The sequence below is a fragment of the Mustela erminea genome, chromosome 8 (assembly GCF_009829155.1).
Source record: "Mustela erminea isolate mMusErm1 chromosome 8, mMusErm1.Pri, whole genome shotgun sequence".
Classification (NCBI taxonomy): Eukaryota; Metazoa; Chordata; class Mammalia; order Carnivora; family Mustelidae; genus Mustela; species Mustela erminea.
In genome coordinates, this window is record NC_045621.1 from 69,295,057 (window position 1) to 69,312,159 (window position 17,103).

General features: G+C 46.1%; 1 long non-coding RNA gene across 2 annotated transcripts; it reads right to left on the reverse strand.

The window, feature by feature from the left end:
• Positions 1-17: 17 nt before the first annotated feature.
• LOC116597788 lies at positions 18-15,641 on the reverse strand. Of its 2 annotated transcripts, XR_004288785.1 has the most exons (7): positions 15,155-15,268; positions 13,168-13,269; positions 12,621-12,766; positions 11,147-11,240; positions 10,380-10,701; positions 826-3,181; positions 18-98 (listed from the first exon to the last, which is right to left on the reverse strand). It is a non-coding gene; the product is annotated as an uncharacterized LOC116597788 (long non-coding RNA). The 2 variants fall into 2 exon arrangements; XR_004288784.1 differs by lacking the exons at positions 11,147-11,240; positions 15,155-15,268 and adding an exon at positions 15,530-15,641.
• Between the last annotated feature and the right edge of the window lie 1,462 nt (positions 15,642-17,103).

Consider the following 17,103-nt stretch of genomic DNA (forward strand, 5'->3'; position numbering starts at 1 on the left):
TGTCCTTGCTTTCTGATGGTCCTTGCTCATCATTCGACACACAGAAGATATTTTCTGAGGCTTTCACGGGGCTCCCCAGTGAAGGTGGAGGCGGATTCCTAGGAGGGAGAAAAATATGGTGGCCCAGGGAGGTCAAGTGATTTTCCCCAAGTTCTGCCAAGCCCCATCCCGGCTCTGGTCTCCTGACTCCAGTGCAGGGAACATTTGCACTGTTCTTATTATTACCCCAGGAGCTGGCTTATTGCACAATATCAGGAAATAGTCCATATGGAATCCTGGCCCACAGAGCGTACATGTTCTGCTTTTTATTCTGCAGCTTTTTTTATAAAGTGTGTTTTCCTTTCCCATAATGTCATCTGGAAGCAATTCCTTCCAACAGCTGGATTTGCTTTCACAATTGGTAAACACGTAAAATGGAAGGCAGGGGACGACGCGGAGCGTCACCGGAGGAGCCTTTCCCCCACCCGCTTGGCTCATGTTCTGAGGCTTATCTTGGGTCTCTGCACAAGCCTCATCAAAACGGAGAATGTCTTCAAACAAGCGACCCACACTGCATTCCCTCCTTCAGGGGGTCAACATGTTCTTTGGGGGAGAAATTTTCTGAATACTTTGCAGATAAAATTGATCAGATGCAGACCAGATTGCCAGCCGCCCAGATCTTGGAGCTCCATGTGGAGGCCCACAGAGCACCGTCATCCCCAAGTTCCCACCGCCCTGGTACCGTCAGGACTTCCGGGTCTTGCCAGAAGTCTCTCAGAGGGCACAGCCTTCCCAGCACCCCTGCCACCAGAGCCCATACAGGACCAGAGCCCAGAGAATGCCGACCTGGTCATCAAAGAAGATGAGTATTCCCTCAGGAGCCAGTTTTCACACAGGCGCAGACAGAAGGCAGCCAGGACTCCGGAAGGCCAAGAGAACAGCTGTCATCTGGGTGTTGGCTCACACCCTCTCCACTCTGGCTCCAGGGTCTCCGGGGGCCGCTTCTCTAGGGGTTCACAAACACGGTTCTGGTCCAAGGGGTTTAGGGCATAGTTGAAGCTGGAATATAGTGCTGGGGGACAAAGCTCAGGCTTCAGGCACTCTCCCCCCACATAAGAAATGCTACTCTTTGATCAAAGTTTCAGATTTGGAAGAAATCAACCTAGCATATGGCTGAACTCTCAGAGGGAGCACGCAAGGATGCCGTTGACCAGGCAGCCCTACAGAGACGGAGAGGGTGCGTGTCACCTGGCCCTGCTCACTGGACGCCCTTACCACGGTGCTGGCCTGCTGGGGTGGAGGGGGGATGGGAGAGGCCCCCTTCCCAGCACCACCAACCCTCTAGGTAGCCGGGGTCCCCCTCCCCAAGCAGGGAGCATCCCTGTGCTGTGGCCCTTTGGCTGCAAAGCTCCCCTGGAAGAGATGGGTGTCCCTCCCACCGAACAAGCAAAAGGAACTATCAAGGGCAGTGCTCAGCTGAGGACCCCGAGGTGGCCAGCTGCCCAGCTCCTCGGCACAAAGGACAGATAGAGCCCCTTTGCCCGGGCCCATGACCCGTGGAGTGCTCTCCCTCTCAGTTCCGCTTCTACCCTGGCATCCCTCTTCTCTCTCCCTCCTCCAGGAAGAAGCTGTATCTTGTCCGGAGCCAGGGCACAGAAATTTCATCGTACATTTTTCCAAATGTCATGCTTCATAGCTGAAATTTTGAAACCGCGTGTTTCTGGTTGCATGCCAAGGCTGCCTCGTCCAGACCCCAGTCAGTCCAGGTCTGGTGGCCTGGACTGCTGGGAAGGGCCCTCGGGGTATACCTGGAGAGATTCGCTGAAGCCCAGGACAGAGGGGCGGGTGAGAACCACCCACTGGTGAATACTTCAAAGTGATTCTCTTACATTAAAGCAGCTAGACACATAACAGCCATATGCAATGTGTGGACCTTGTTTGGATCCCGATTCAAACGTACCAACTATAGAAGATATCTTGGCATAGATCAAGGAAATTTGAGTTTGGACTGGGCATCAGAAAATATTTAGGAATTTATTATTAATTTTGATATTGTGATAATGGTGTTGTGGTTATATAAGACAACACCCTCATCTTTCAAAAAGTACATACCGAACTATTTGGGGGTGAAATACGATGTCTATGATTTATTTTAAAATACTGAAGAAAAAAAGCCTCATGAAGCAAATACGGTGTCTTAGTCCACTCGGTCTCCTATAACAGAATAATGTAGTCTGGTTATGAACAACAAAATCTACTTCTCGATGTCCTGGAGGCTGGAAATACAAGGTCAGGGTGCCGGCGGATCTGGTATTTAATGAGTGCCTGCCACCTGGTTCGCAGATTGTGTCTTCTCACTGTGACCTCTGGTGGCAGACAGGGTGAGAGAGCTCACTTGGATCTCTTTTATAAGGGCGCTTACCCATTTATGAGGGCCCCATCCTCATAACTTAATCACCTCCCAAAGGTCCCACCTCCTAATATCATGTTCAGGGTCAGTTTTCAACCTATGAATTGACGGGGGGCCCATAATCACTCAGACTATAGCATATGGTGAGATGTTAATGGTTAAATCTAGATGATGGGTAAATGGGACTCTTTATACTATCCCCTCTACTTTTATTTTGAAAAAAATGCATAATAAATAGCTTAAGGTGCAGAAAATTTTATCACAAAAGCTCAGAGGAGAACAGAACACATCTGTTGCCTCACCTCAATGTGACTGAATTCTGTAATGAGGTTCACAGTCCTCCTGCTGGTTGGGAGGGGGATAAGGGGGAGGTGAGGGGGCGGTCAAATCTAATCCCTAGGAAGTTTGACCAGGGATCGTAGCACCACCCTGGGCTCCTCTGCCAGGTGAGAAAGGGGAAGGAGCTCCTCTTCCAGGACAAAGGCAGCCTTCTGGGCCCCAGCTCTCACTGGCTTTGGGGCCTGTGGTTCCCTCCCATGTGTGCTGCATTGCTTCCCAAGCAGTTCAGGGGCCTGTGTGGGGGAAAGTAGAATGCAGGCCACAGGCTGCTGAGTAACCACCAGGTTCTAGCAGTTCTTGGTGCTACAGCTCCCGATAGCTCTTGCCGCCCTCAGCCACCAGCATTCTCTGCCGACTGATCTGCTCTCGGGCCATCATCCCGCACCCACTCACGCACAGACATGGATCCAGGTGATGCTTTGCTGGGCCCCTTGGGAAGTTGAAGACTGTCTTCTAGGGGTGATGGAAAGGCCTCCAGTTAGAAAAGTCAAGGCAAGCCCAACACTTAATCTTTTCCTGCCCTGGCCCTTGGCACCAACTTCTGTGTTCTCAGTCTGGATTTGTCCATAATCTTTAGCCTTAACCTGGTCTGGGGAAGGAAGATTCTTTATTGTTATTTATCTCCTCTTTCTGGCTGAAACATAGGCTTTTTCTCCCATCCAAGTACTAACCAGGCCCGACCCTGCTTAGCTTCCGAGATCAGACGAGATCGGGCGCGTTCAGGGTGGTATGGCCGTAGACCATAGGCTTTTTCTAAAACACCATTTTTTCCCCTTCCACTTTGAAATATTCTGGGTATTCTGCTTTTTTTCTATCTTTGAGTAAAAGGTAAGTGCCCTTTCCTGTCTGTCCTTTCTTCTCTTCTTTCCTTTCCTATCTTTTCCTTTCCTTTTCCTTTTAGTTCCTGTGTAGTTACTATACAGTGTTATATTCCTCTCAGGTGTACAAAAGCGTGATTTTGTACACAGGTCCCTATAGGGCTCAGTGCTCAGGACAGTAAGTATGCTCTTAATCCCATCTCCTATTTCACTCAAGCCCCCCACACACCTCTCCTCCAGCAACCACCAGTTCGTTCTCCATAGTTAAGAGTCTGTTTTTTGGGTTGTTTCCTTTTTCCCCCTTTGTTCATTTGTTTTGTTTCTTTAATTCCACAGATGAGTAAAATAATATGGCATTTGTCTTTTTCTAACTGACTTATTTTGCTTAGCATTTTACTCTCTCAGTCCATCCATGTTATTGCAAATGGCATGTTCCATTCTTTTTTATGGCTGAGTAATATTCCATTATGTATACATACCGTATCTTTTTTATCCATTCATCTATCGATGGACACTTAGGTTGCTTCCATAATTTGGCTATTGTAAAAAAATACTGCTATAAACATTTGGGTGCATCCATCCCTTCAAATTAGTGTTTTTGTTTTCTTTGGGTAAATATCTAGGAGAGTGATTACTGGATCATAGGGTAGTTCTGCTTTTAATTTGTTAAGGAACCTCCATTCTGTTTTCCACAGTGGCTACACCAGTTTACATTCCCACCAGCGGTGTAAGAGAGTTCCTTTTTCCCCACATCCTCACCAACATTTCTTGTTTCTTGTGTTTTTGATGTTAGCCATTCTGATAGGTATCAGGTGATATCACATTCTCGTTTTGATTTGCATTTCCCAGATGCCAAGTGATGTTTAGCAACTTTTCATATGTCTCTTGGCCATCTGGATGTCTTCATTGGAGAAATGTCTGTTCACATCTTCTGCCCAATTTTTAAATTGGATTATTTGTATTTTGGGTGTTGAGTTATATAATTTCTTTATGTATTTTGGATACTAATCCTGTATTACATGCATATAACATTTGCAAATATCTTCTCTCATTCCATAAGTTGTCTTCTAGTCTTGTTGGTGGTCATGTCTGTGCTTTCTCAGTAATGACCACAGCACCCAGTCCAAGTCCAGACCCAGACTATAAAAGGTGATTTGAAAAGGTCAACATACAAAGGGCCAAGTGTGGGTTGTTCAAAAGCTGAAAATGTGCCCAGCGCCTGCTAGATTGTAAGTGCCTTGCAGGCAGGAATGTTGTCCAGCATGTACAAATCTATATCCCAGTGCCCAGAACAGGGCCCAGCACACAGTAGATGCCTAATGTTTTCTGGATCCATGCACTGTCTATGCTTTGGAAGGCTTGTAGCCACTTGTCCCACCCTGCTGTGCATGCCACATCTTACTTCCAGTTACTTGAAAGCAGAATAATCTTTTCTCTTATCAACCTCCATCATCCCTAATTGAGATTCAATAAATGTATATTAAATAGCTAGAAACGCTTTTGTTCTTTTGGGATCTAGCTAGGGATTACATAATTGTAAAACAAAATCCCTCACCCATCAGGAGAGAAAACCATGGCTCGTGCTATAGAAACGGACAATTGCTGGAGCCCCCACAAGTTTTACAAGTACTGTGTGGCAGCGACGTCGATTTCCTGCCCCAGAAATCTGGCGAAAGAATTCACTGGAGGACTTAAGTCTGAGAAAAAAAAAAGACCCAAGAAAGGAGGCAGAGAAGGGGAGGTCTTTTCCAGGGCCTAGAGATTAAGGGTATTTAGATATCACTTAAGAAAGGAACCAGATGCCAGGCAGGTTTGTGCTTCCGTTTAACCACGTCCCCTGCAAAACTTGCTTATGGGAAGATCAGAAGCTCTGACGATCATTACTGAAGGGGATTCAGAGAAATTATCGTCTACTCCCGGTTGAAGAGAGAACAAGTCCTGATCTTTTTTTGGTGTCAACCTCTACTGAAATGTGCTGTTGTCAAATCAAAAAGGGGATAGATTCGAATTTTACAACTCTGATGAAAGTGAAATAAAAGGAAATCTGTATCATCTTAATCAAAGCCTGTGCCACCTGAGTTGGCTCCCTGTCTCGTCCCTTGGCCTTGGTGACTCTCATGTGCTGGAGGTTAAGGGTTTGTTAAAGAAGACGGGTTTTGATTAAGTGTCACATTTAGTGTGATGTGACATGCTCTTTATCATTGCAAGGGAAGATTGGGGAACAGGGGGAGCTTTATAGCTAGTTCCCAATATAAATTAGGAGTCTTGGGGAATGGGTACTTTGCAGTTGGCCTTGATCTTTCCAGGGCCCAATGAATGTGTGTATGTGAGAGTGCGCACCCGTGTATGTGTGTGTGTGTATAGAGATGGCAGAAAAGCCAGTTTTCACAGGCCTGCGCTAATGGGCTGGTTACCCCACTTGGAGTTTGACTTGCAATTGTAACACAAGGCTCCAGTTCTAATGTATCCATGTTCTTGATGTGCTGGTCAAAGGTCTCCCCACCTTTCACTCCTTTGGAATTTCAGTGTTGCTTAGGGAAATCTCAAGCATTCATTCATCCCTCTTGGGGACCATACCACAAATTCAAAGATGGAGAAGCAGGAGGAAGCATTCTAAGTGCCACATGCCATTTTTAACCAGGGGCCATGGATATTGCCTCCCCTGACTTCACCTAGACAAAGGAGAGCGGGCAGAGCCAAAGCCTCCTCCCTCCAAATCTAAGAAGTGCCACACACCTTCAGACTCAGATTCTGGCTAAAGCTGGAGTAGTGAGAGCACAGCGAAGATGGAGTACAGTAAATCCCCAGAGTGCTCATGAGGAGGGAAAGGCAAGGGGAGGGGACTGAGGAAAACATCCCAGAGGGGACCACTCCCACCTGAAAGGCACCCCACCTCCAGATTAATCTTTCTAAAATGTCAACTTTGGGGGCACCAGGCCGCCTCAGTCAGAGAAGCCTATGACTCCTGATTTTGAAGCCATGAGTTCAAGTCACACTTTGGGTGTAGAGATTACTAAAAATAAATAAATAAACTCAGAAAAAAATTATTTGCATAAAGTCCTTTCCCGCTCAAAACCCTTCCATAACCGCCACTTCCCTACCCTTCCACTGCCTATGGAAGAAAATCCACACCCATTGTTCCAGCATCCAATGTCCTACATCCTGGCACTGCCATATTGTCTACTCACTGCCTCCCAAATGACCTAACTTTCTCCTACCTTCTAGCATTTGTTCATCACTCCTCTATGTGGGATGCCTTTTCTGTTTCTCTCCCCTAGGAAAGGCTGCCCATCTTCCAAACACTGGCTACAGCCCTTCCTGTTTTATGAAGGAGTCATAGCCACTGAGATGGTGCCTCTTTTATTCCAAAAGTATTAATGGAGCTTCTACTGCTTTCTCTTTCAGAACTGCTCCCAACACCTGGATTAGGTCAGAAAACCAGACACAAAGGCACCTGCCTCGAAGAGCTTGCACTGTTGTAGTTGGGGTTGGGGGGGATGTGCTGGAAACTTAAAAGACAATGCCTCAAAGTATTACTTAGCGGTAACAGTTGCTGTGGAAAAAGGAAAGAACAAAATAGAGCAGGGTACGGGAGGCAGGAGCTCCCGCAGTGTAGTGGCAGGGGGCTGGCGGCAGTATTACAAGATGGTGAGATGGTGAGAGACTTGAGGGAAGCAAGGATGTTAGCCAAGATACCAGAGGGAAGACAGGTGTTGATTTATTTTATCTTATTTATTTGAGAGAGGCGGGGGAACAGGCAGAGGGAGAGGATCTCAAGCAGACTCTGCACTGAACGCAGAGCCCAACAAGGGGCTCCGTCCCATGACCCTGAGATCATGACCTGGGCTGAAATCAAGAGTCAGATGCTGAATTGACTGAGTCACTCAGGCTTCCCTAGAGGGAATATCCAGAGTAAAGGCCTCCAGGCAGAACCGTCCTAGTCTCCTTCCTCCTCACTTTTCCAGGGGACTCTACACACAGCATTGCCCCGGAAGAGGATCTGTGAGTGATGACAATATAAGAAAACCCATAATGTTGAGTAATGAAGAGAAAGGCCTCCAGTGTTTGGTACCGGTGGTCTGCATTAAGGGAGAAGTTAAGTGAGTCATGGACATGTGCTTAGCTTTTTAGTGCTATGTTAATTGGTAATATTTTTTATTAGAAAAATTATTTAATTCTATTCCTTTCCTACTCTATTGTTCAGGAAACCAACTTACATACATTTATCTGCACTAATGTTTGGTTCCCACTCTGTTGAAAGGCAAAACAGTACAGGTAAATGCCATCTCAGCTTACAGGATCTTGCTTCCTGATTTTACAATAATTTCTGAAAACCAGAAATCTGTTCTCAAAAAGGAGAAAAAAAGGTATTGTAAAAAACAAAACAAAACAAAACAGTTGCCTGGGTGGCTCAGTGGGTTAAGCCTCTACCTTTGGCTCAGGTCATGATCTCAGGGTCCTGGGATGGAGCCCCACATCTGGCTCTCTGCTCAGCAGGGGGTCTGTGTCCCCCCCCCCACCCTGCTACACCTGCCTCTCTGCCTGCTTGTGATCTCTGTCAAATAAATAAATAAAATCTTTAAAAAAAAAAAAAAGGAAATGAGAAACTAAGGGGCACCTGGGTGGCTCAGTCGGTTAAGCATCTGCCTTTTTTTTTTTTTAAGGTTTTATTTATTTACTTGACAGAGAGAGAGATCACCAGTAGGCAGAGAAGCAGACTCCTCGCCAAGCAGAGAGCCAGATGTGGTGCTCCATCCCAGGATCCTGAGATCATGACCTGAGCTGAAGGCAGAGGTTTAACCTCTGAGTCACCCAGGCGCCCCAAGCATCTGCCTTTGCCTCCAGTTGTGATCCCGGAGTCCTGGGATCAAGCACCCCCATCAGGCTCCCTGCCTGACTTCTTCAAAGGGAGCCTACTTCTCCCTTTGCCTACCGCTCCTTCTGCTTGTGCTCTCCCCCGCGCTCTTTCTCTGTCAAAAAAATAAATAAAATCTTTAAAAGAAAGAATGAATGAATGAATTAAGATAACTAATAAGTAAATGTCACTTTATGTTGTTGAAAAAACAAGTTTGACAAGTTTGTCTCTTCCTTCCCAAGACATCTAGGCCAAGCTATGAGAGGCTTTCTTTTCAGAGATGCTTCTTTTTCTCTACCTTTTCCACATTTCAGATGGGAGGATGAACACAACCTTTAAAACTTCACGATCAGGAGCAAATCCATAGCCGCTGATTTCTTCCCAAAAGGCACGCAAACCCCTCAGATAGACAGCCTGGCAGGTTCATACGTACTATGGGTCTGGTCATGAAAAAAAACCAACAGGACACAGATGAGTCCAATGAATAGAAGAAATCTACTGAGTTTTGGAATGTTGGATGCACTGCATTGATCCAGGATTATGAAACAGAAGCTTTCCAACTTCCCACTGTAAACTAAAAGCTGGATGCAAGTCCTTGCACAATGTATTTCCACCAACTCTGTAGGCCAAGAGAGCTGCTGGCCTCTCACACCCATGTTCATCAGGCACAGAGCCTACAAGCTGGGCAACCACACCATCAGGGTCCCTCCCGTGATGAGGAAATCAGACCCCATCTCCAGCACCGTCTTTGTCCGGCACCCTGAGGGGGTGGGGAGTGGGGAAGAGCTGGACTTCTCAGCTTCAGGTTGGGACAATCAAGGAAAAGAACAAGACTTGGCACAAGCTGTCCATGTTGGTGGCTGCATGGGCAACTCTTGGCCACAAGCTCCATGTGCCACCTGGAAGAAGCTCTAGGGTGATTTTTTTAGACATTAGAAGGATGAAAGTATTAACTGGCGATTGCTTCTTGATGTGAGAAAAATAGCAAATACACTTGCAAAATTGCAAATACCCCTTTGCTCCATGAAATAGTCCCTCCCTGTCACCTTTCTTCCCCTTTCCGTGACTCTGCAATTCTCCAGCTGCTCGGCTGCAGGTCCTCACCCCACTGCCCCGGGGGCTTTCTAGTAACCGGTTCCTAGGGACACTCTTCCAGCCTCAGTCTCGCTTAGAGGCAACCCAGCGCTGGGATGGCATCCAGAGCCGCATCTCCACGCCTGTGCTTCCTTCCCATGTGTCCTTGGGCAGGTTCCTCAGCCCACCTGTGCCCATCTGTAAACGGGGGCTTGTGTTAGCATTGTTCTGCAGCTCACTGGAGGGTTAATTCCAGCCTGGCCCAGAGTCCACGGGCCTTTGAGTGCTCACTGTTGCAGGGCTGGCCTCCAGGGGTCTCATGCCTCCGGGTAGTACTTTTTTTGCTCTTTCTGCTGGAAGCCCAAGAACCTCACAGCCCCTGCTGTCTTCAACTCTTCTGCCAGGCCCACGAGGAGTGGGGATCCTCCCTGGTGTGGTGGCTTTGCCCACATTTTTTTTTTTTTTAAGATTTTATTTATTTGACAGAGAGAGCGAGCACAGGGAGGGGCAGGCAGAAGGAGAAGCAGGCTCCCAGCTGAGCCGGACCCCCCAATGGGGGACTTGATCCCAGGACCCGGGGCCACGACCTGAGCAGAAGGCAGACTTTTAACCAACTGAGCAGCGTAGGGGCCCCTCTCTGCCCACCCTTGTGAAGTGGGCTCCTCACAGCCACAGCCCTGGCTTCCACCCCAACCCACCCCATTTAAATTGGTGGCCACCTCTTGGTTTCTCTATCCCAGCCCCTCCCCGGGCTTCAGACTGGTAGAGCCATGCGTTCTGCCTACCCAGAGGTCCAAACCTGCCTCACTTGTCCTGGGGTTTTACCCCCACCCCAGCCCCTTCCTGAGCAGTGTCTCTCTTCCCACTCCTCCCCCTTTCTGTCATTCATGCATAACCTCCTCACCTCCAGGAGTGTTTCCAAGGTTAAGAAAGATCTTTACGGAATGGTCTGGGCTCTCAGAGAACTCCCAGGGCAATGGGTGGAAGGTGATAAGGATCCTCCCATAAGGACCCTGGGGGAAGGAAAGTGGTTTGGCAAAAGGAAGAGGGTGGGGGGAGCGGGTATTTAGGGGAAAGGGCAGGGGAGGGGCCTACCCGGCCTCAGGGTCAGCCCAGACTTCTCTTAGGAGGGCTTGGGGCACTCCTGTAGGATGTTTACCAGATGCAGACTTGGAGCAGGGCATGGATGGGATGGGGATGGGAAGCCCTTTAATAGTCGCCATTACCTGAGGGAAGAAATAAAGATGGCTTGGCGGAGGCCCTCTCACTTGCGGAGACCCCAGTCTACCTGTAAACAAGCCTGAAACCCAGCCTATGCCACAAGAGACGCAATCATATTGCTATTTCTGAGAGATCTCTCCTAATTCTGTGTTCTTTTTAAAAGTATACGGCTACCAAAAAGGAATTTAATATATATTAACTAGTATTTCTTTCAAAGGTCATGAGGAGTCAGAAAATCTTGACTATAACAAAAATTTAACTGACAAATTGGTCTCAAATTTAATGCAATTTTTTAATGAAATCAAATGTTAACAGTTAAAGGAGCTGATGTAATTTACATTTTATAGCTATTGCAATAAAAATTGGTGAATTTTAATCTTACACTTCTATTTTTGAACCAACAGTTGTCTCCCCACCCCCACCCCCAGATTTCAACTGTTTTTGTAGGACCTTGGCACATTTGTAGCCCTGGTAGTGAACTTGAGGAATTTTCCTGGGCCATTGGAACCAAGTGGTGGTGATATTAGGCAGGAGTGTAGGGGACCTAGAAGAACCAGAGGGCAGCACCCTCTGAGACTGAGTAGAAGGCACAAGGCTTACCCCCCACCTTTTTAAAAAGCTTTTATTTATCTATTTGACAGAGAGGGACAGCTAGAGAGGGAACACAAGCAGGGGAAGTGGGAGAGGGAGAAGCAGGTTTCCTGCTGAGCTGGGAGCCTAATATGAGCCTTGGTCCCAAGACCCTGGGATCATGACCTAAGCCAAAGCAGACACTTGACCACTGAACCACCCAGGCATCCCCACAAGGTTTACTCTTTAAATATTACTTCCTTGACTGAAGTAATACAGACTCAGGAAACAAAATTTGGCAAACATGGGATAGTAAATTAGAGAAAATATATTGCCCATAGTTCTGTTACCCAAATGTAAACTTTGATCACTTTTTTTTATCTTGTGATTTTTCTCTGCATAGGGGTGTTCCTTTTTTTTTTTCTAAACCCATTTGTAATTGTGCCTACAGTGTTATACCCTGCTTTTTATACTTGCTACATTCTATTTCCTTTTGTCATTGCTCACTTTAACTATAAGTGATAAAATGTCATCGTGTGGCTTTTTCAAACTTCACCTGTTGCCCTATAGTTCGACATTTAGATTACTTTCAATGTTTTACTAATATACATTTTTTTAATTGTAAATGACATTGCAATGCATACATGCACATAAACCTTTTTGGTCATTTAGGATTATTTCTTAAGATAGAGTCTCAGATGTGGAATTTCGTAGTTAACAATACAAACGCTTCTAAGATTTTTAAATTCATATTGCCAAATCGCTCCCCAAAGAGGAGGCCAAAATAGAGCCAAAGAGGGCTCTATTAATGTACACTGCCACTAGCAATATGTGAAAATTGCAGCTTCATTATGGCTTCAGCTGCACTGGCGTGCTCGCTTGCATGCTCTCTCTCTCTCTCTCTCTCTCTCTCTATATATATATATATATATATAACTTAATAGGTAGAAAGTGAGCTGGTTTTCTTTTTTTTTTTTTTTAAGATTTTATTTATTTGACAGACAGAGATCACAAGTAGGCAGAGAGGCAGGCGGAGAGAAGAGGAAGCAGGCTCCCTGCTGAGCAGAGAGCCCGATGAGCTGGTTTTCTTATGTAGACTTTTCGGTGAGGCTTATCACACACTCAGAGAAGTACACAGATCATAAGCGAATTTTCTCAAAGTAGACTTCTAAGTAACCAGCACCCAGATCAAGAAACTGAACATGACCAGAACCCCAGAAGCACCTGTCATGCCCCCTTTGGCCCTTCACCCCCGACTGAAGGGTAATCGCCATCCTGACTGCTCCCAGCATAGGTGAGTTCTGACAGTGGCATTGCTATAATGTTCACATCTGTGATGACTAGAGGAGCTAACCTGTTTTCCGTGTATCAGTCGATGAGCCAAGTTCCTCTTTTGTAAATTGTCTTTTCAGGTACTTTGGGAAGTAGTGAATTATGGAGAATCTCCCAATGTCAAATCGGGCTGAAGTCGGACTGCAGTCACCGGGACACTGTTCCAGCCTGGAGAGGTGTGAGGGCGAATGTGTGTTTCTGCTTCCAGGATCTCACTCTGACGACCCTCCTCATACTTCTTCAGACTCTCCTGCCCAGCGAGGTGATTCCTCTGCAGGCAACACCTGGCAGGGGTAACTTTTCAGTGACAGAGCTGAGCCTAAATAGACTGCTGTTCTTTCAGTGTCTGTGAGAATTACAGAAATAGGTCACTGAACCTTTTTAAAAATAGCACTGACACATTTGGGGAAAGCATTTTTTTCTGCTGAGATAGCATACAGTATGAGACGAAATGATCTCTAGAGACGAGATGAATTGAGACTTTTGGTATAAGAAATAAATGTCCTTAATGGCAGTAACTCACAGGAAATCAAACGTCTTTCATAAGAAAGGTCTCTAAATGTCGTTACCTGAACAGCCTGCATCAAGCTTTCCTACTTCAGTCCAAAGGGGGTTCTTCTGGAGAGCAAGCAGCAGCCGGCTAAGCCCTGTCCAGCCACACCTGGCAACAGCTGAGGGAAGAGAAGGGCCACATCATCACCCGAGGTCAGTATTTGCTCCTCCACCAAAGCCAAGATCTCCCATCTCGCCAGATTTGCATTCTTTCCTCTGAAGTTACTCGACAGCCACCTGCTACCCTTGTACCAATATCCCTTCAGCCAAACAGCGGGGACAGGGACAGCTGCCCCGGTGCAGCTCTGTTCCAGTCCTTTCGAGGGCTTCACTGATTTGTGGCAGGCCAGGCCCAGCATCTCAGCCCATGGGCCCTCCCTGGAGCTGTCGAAGGGCCCAGGTCGGCCCTTGGGGGGTCCTTGTTGGCCCTCTCCTGAGACATCTCAGTAAGCTTTCTCTGACATACCCACCCTGTTGCCTTCAGAGGCCCCGTGCACCTCAGGGGCAGACAGTTATGTCTTCTCCCAGAATTCCCAAAGAGCTGCTTACTCTGCCTTGCTTGGGCTCTCCTAATGAGAGAGGCAAGATCTGTAAGCTGCAAAAGCAAAGCTTGGAGTTAATATGGGGAGGACACTTTGATTCAGCCCCAAGGAAGGCCAGGAAGACATATAAAGGGTTCAGTTGTCCCAGGAGTGGGGGTGAATGGGGACAAGGGAGGAGGGTATGGGCTGGGGCAGGGACACCTGTGTTTCTGGAAAGTCTTGGGCAGCAGGGTGAGAGGAACAGGGCTAATAATACCTAGGCGACCGAGCTTCAGCTGTGGGGGTGGGGGTGGGGGAGCAGGAGGGGACAGAGGAAAGGTGGCAGACATTTCTCAGAAGTCGAATACGCAGGTGGGACCTGAGGGCTTGGACATGGGCACCAAGGGGAAAAGAAGAGTCCAAGATGCTGACACAGTACTTTCTAATAAGAACACAGTTCCTTCTCGAAGACACGTATCCACTCAGTGAGCATGTGTTGAGTACTTGCTTTGTGTTGGATAGGATTGTAGGCTCTGGAAATAACATGTCATTCCTGCCCAAAGGGTGCTTTCACTCTGCTGGTGTGCAGCGGGGGGGGGGGGGGGGGGGGGGGGGGGGCAGTGCAGACAACAAACACATGAGCAAATTAAAAAAGATGATTTCCCATGGCACTAGGACTCTTGAAAGATAATTTTGTGCTGGGAGGGTGCGGTGGGTTGTGAGCAGAGAGGACTTTTCTGAGAAAATGACATTGGAGTTGATATGAAGGAGCCAGTCAGGAAGAGCCAGGGCAAAGAACATTCTAGATAATCAAAATTGCACCCACAAAGGTCCTAAGTAGGAACGGCTTTGGCACATTTGAGGAACAGAAAGAAGACTACTGTGGCATGACAGAGTTTTACAACACAAAATTGTTTTCTGACAGACGTGCAGAGCCATCACCGCCTTGGAGTTTCATATTTGGTTTCTACACACGCCACACCCCTTCTAGACCCTTCCCCATCTCTCTTCTCTCTCGCTCCAGACCAGCTAGGGCGAGAAGTGAGATCAGGAGCCGTAAATCTCATCTAGGGGTTAGGAAGGGACTAGAACCAGTTAAGTCTTTATAGAAGCCAAATGGGGAGGAGGCCCCGGGGCTGGCTGGCCTCCCTTTTTCAGATCTATCATTCTTAACCACTTTTGAACTATGAACCCCTTTAGTAACCCGATACAAGCTGTGAAAAACATACAGATAGATAATTTCCTTTGCACACAACTTTGGGGGTCTAATGGCTGAGAGGAAAGCTTGTCGTGGGCACCCTGCCAGGGTCTCTACTTTGGCAGTCCTTAGGCCATCCAAGTCCATTTTCTCACTAAGCACAAGAGAGAGGATACATTTAAAAAATAATAATAATAAAAAATAATAATAATAATAAATAAATAAATAAATAAATAAATATAAATAAATAAATAAATAAAAATAAATAAAAATAATAATAATCACCTGATCAACAGCAAATTAGCCTAGAAGTACAAGCTCTTCCACTGTAACTTCCATAGTGACATATCCACAAATGGTAAAATGTAACCATAACGACAACAAAAACACGTTTGCACGTTTCTACTTGCATCGTTTTATCACATTGACATCCTTGGCTCATGGGTAAGGAAGGCATTGTCCTACCATTTTCCAGATGAGGAATCGAAAGCTAAGTAGCATGTGTGCAATAACAGGGCCCATTGGCTCTAGCTTTGGGACAGGAATCATGGTCTTGTCACCCTCTGTTCCAGGCTCCCCAGGAAGAACAGGTCAGGACAGAGACCATCCTGACCTCTTCCTGACTTCTTTCCGGATGACCTTATGCCAGGGCCCACTCACCACAAAAGCAGTCTTTGCACGTACGGGCACTCCTGGTGGGAAACAGTGATATGGAGGAAGTGATATTTTCTAACAAGGGCAAAGAAGCGCAGAGTCTGACTATAGACGTCAAAATCGTGTGGCTGGAAGGGAACTTCCCACTGGGGCTTCCTCTTGGCCAATTAAACCTAGCTAGTCATTTCCTTTTTCTTTTGAAGACTTAGAGCGTTTCCTCCTAGTCCCACAGAAATGAATCCAGAAGAGTGCCACCTAGTGGCTCAGACTAGAAGGATCACAGATTATTTTCCCGGGGTCATCCCACCCCCACTCCATGGGGCCACCTTGCCTATCAGAAAATTGAACCGATACCTCTTACTATCCACCAGGATAAGTGCCAAATGGACCAGAAATGTAAATGTAAAAAAATGAAACCACACAAGTATTAGAAGGAAATATAGATGGATTTATTTACACCTTAGCTGTGGGGGAATTTTCCCAAATCCTATACAGGCCAAGGGCAGCTCTGGGTACTTGCTCCTATGGAAAAGAGAAGATATGAGGCAGCCTTCTCTCTCATGAGACATTCATCTTCCCCAATGAGAGCTAAGTGTCTGTAACCCTCCCCAACCAGGACTCCTTCAGTCAAGGAGAGGCAATGTTGACCTCTTGAAGGAAAAACAGATGAAAAAACCAATCAGACCGGCTTGCACACAACTCCCCATTACCTCCTTGGCAGAAGGGAAAAGAAGTGTCCATTACTTTACCTCACGAAAGGGAGAGACTTAGGACATCAGGATGCATGGGAATCCAGTCCAAGTCCAGCCCAAGTCCCAAATAAAAGCTTGCTAGTGAAAAATAAAATATCCAAATGCAATAAAAGAAAATATTAGTAAACTCAGCAGCATTTTTTGCTGCTCTGTGGCAAAGAGAGAGAGAGAGAGAGAGAAAGGTAGCACAATGATAGAAAAACTTTGCAACATTTACCACAGATACAGGCTAATCTATAATACTAGGACTATAAAGAACATTTAAGTATTGAGAAAAAGAGGCCAAAATAAAGGCCTTATATGAAAAACCCACAGCTAACATCATACTCAATGATGAAAAACTAAGATCAGGAACAAGACAAAGCTATCCATTCTTACCACTTTTATTCAACATAGTACTGGAAGTCCCAGCCACAGCAATCAGACAAGAAAAAGGAAATGCATCCAAGTTGGTAAGGAAGAGGTAAAACTTTCACTATTTGCAGATGACATGATATTATATTTGGGAAACCTTAAAGACTTGACCAAAAAAAAAAAAAAAAAATGAATTCAGTAAGGTTGCAAGATATAAACTCAATATACAGAAATCTGTTATACTTCCATACACTAATAATGAAGTAGCAGAAAGAGAAATTAAGAAAACAATCCCATTTACAATCCACCAAAAATAATAAAATACCTAGGAACAAACTTAACTAAGGAGGTAAAAGACTTATACCCTGTAAACTATAAAACACTGATGAAAGAAATTAAAAGCAATACAACCAAATGGAAATAATTCTATGCCATGCTCATGGATTGGAAGAACAGATATTGTTGTTGTTGTTT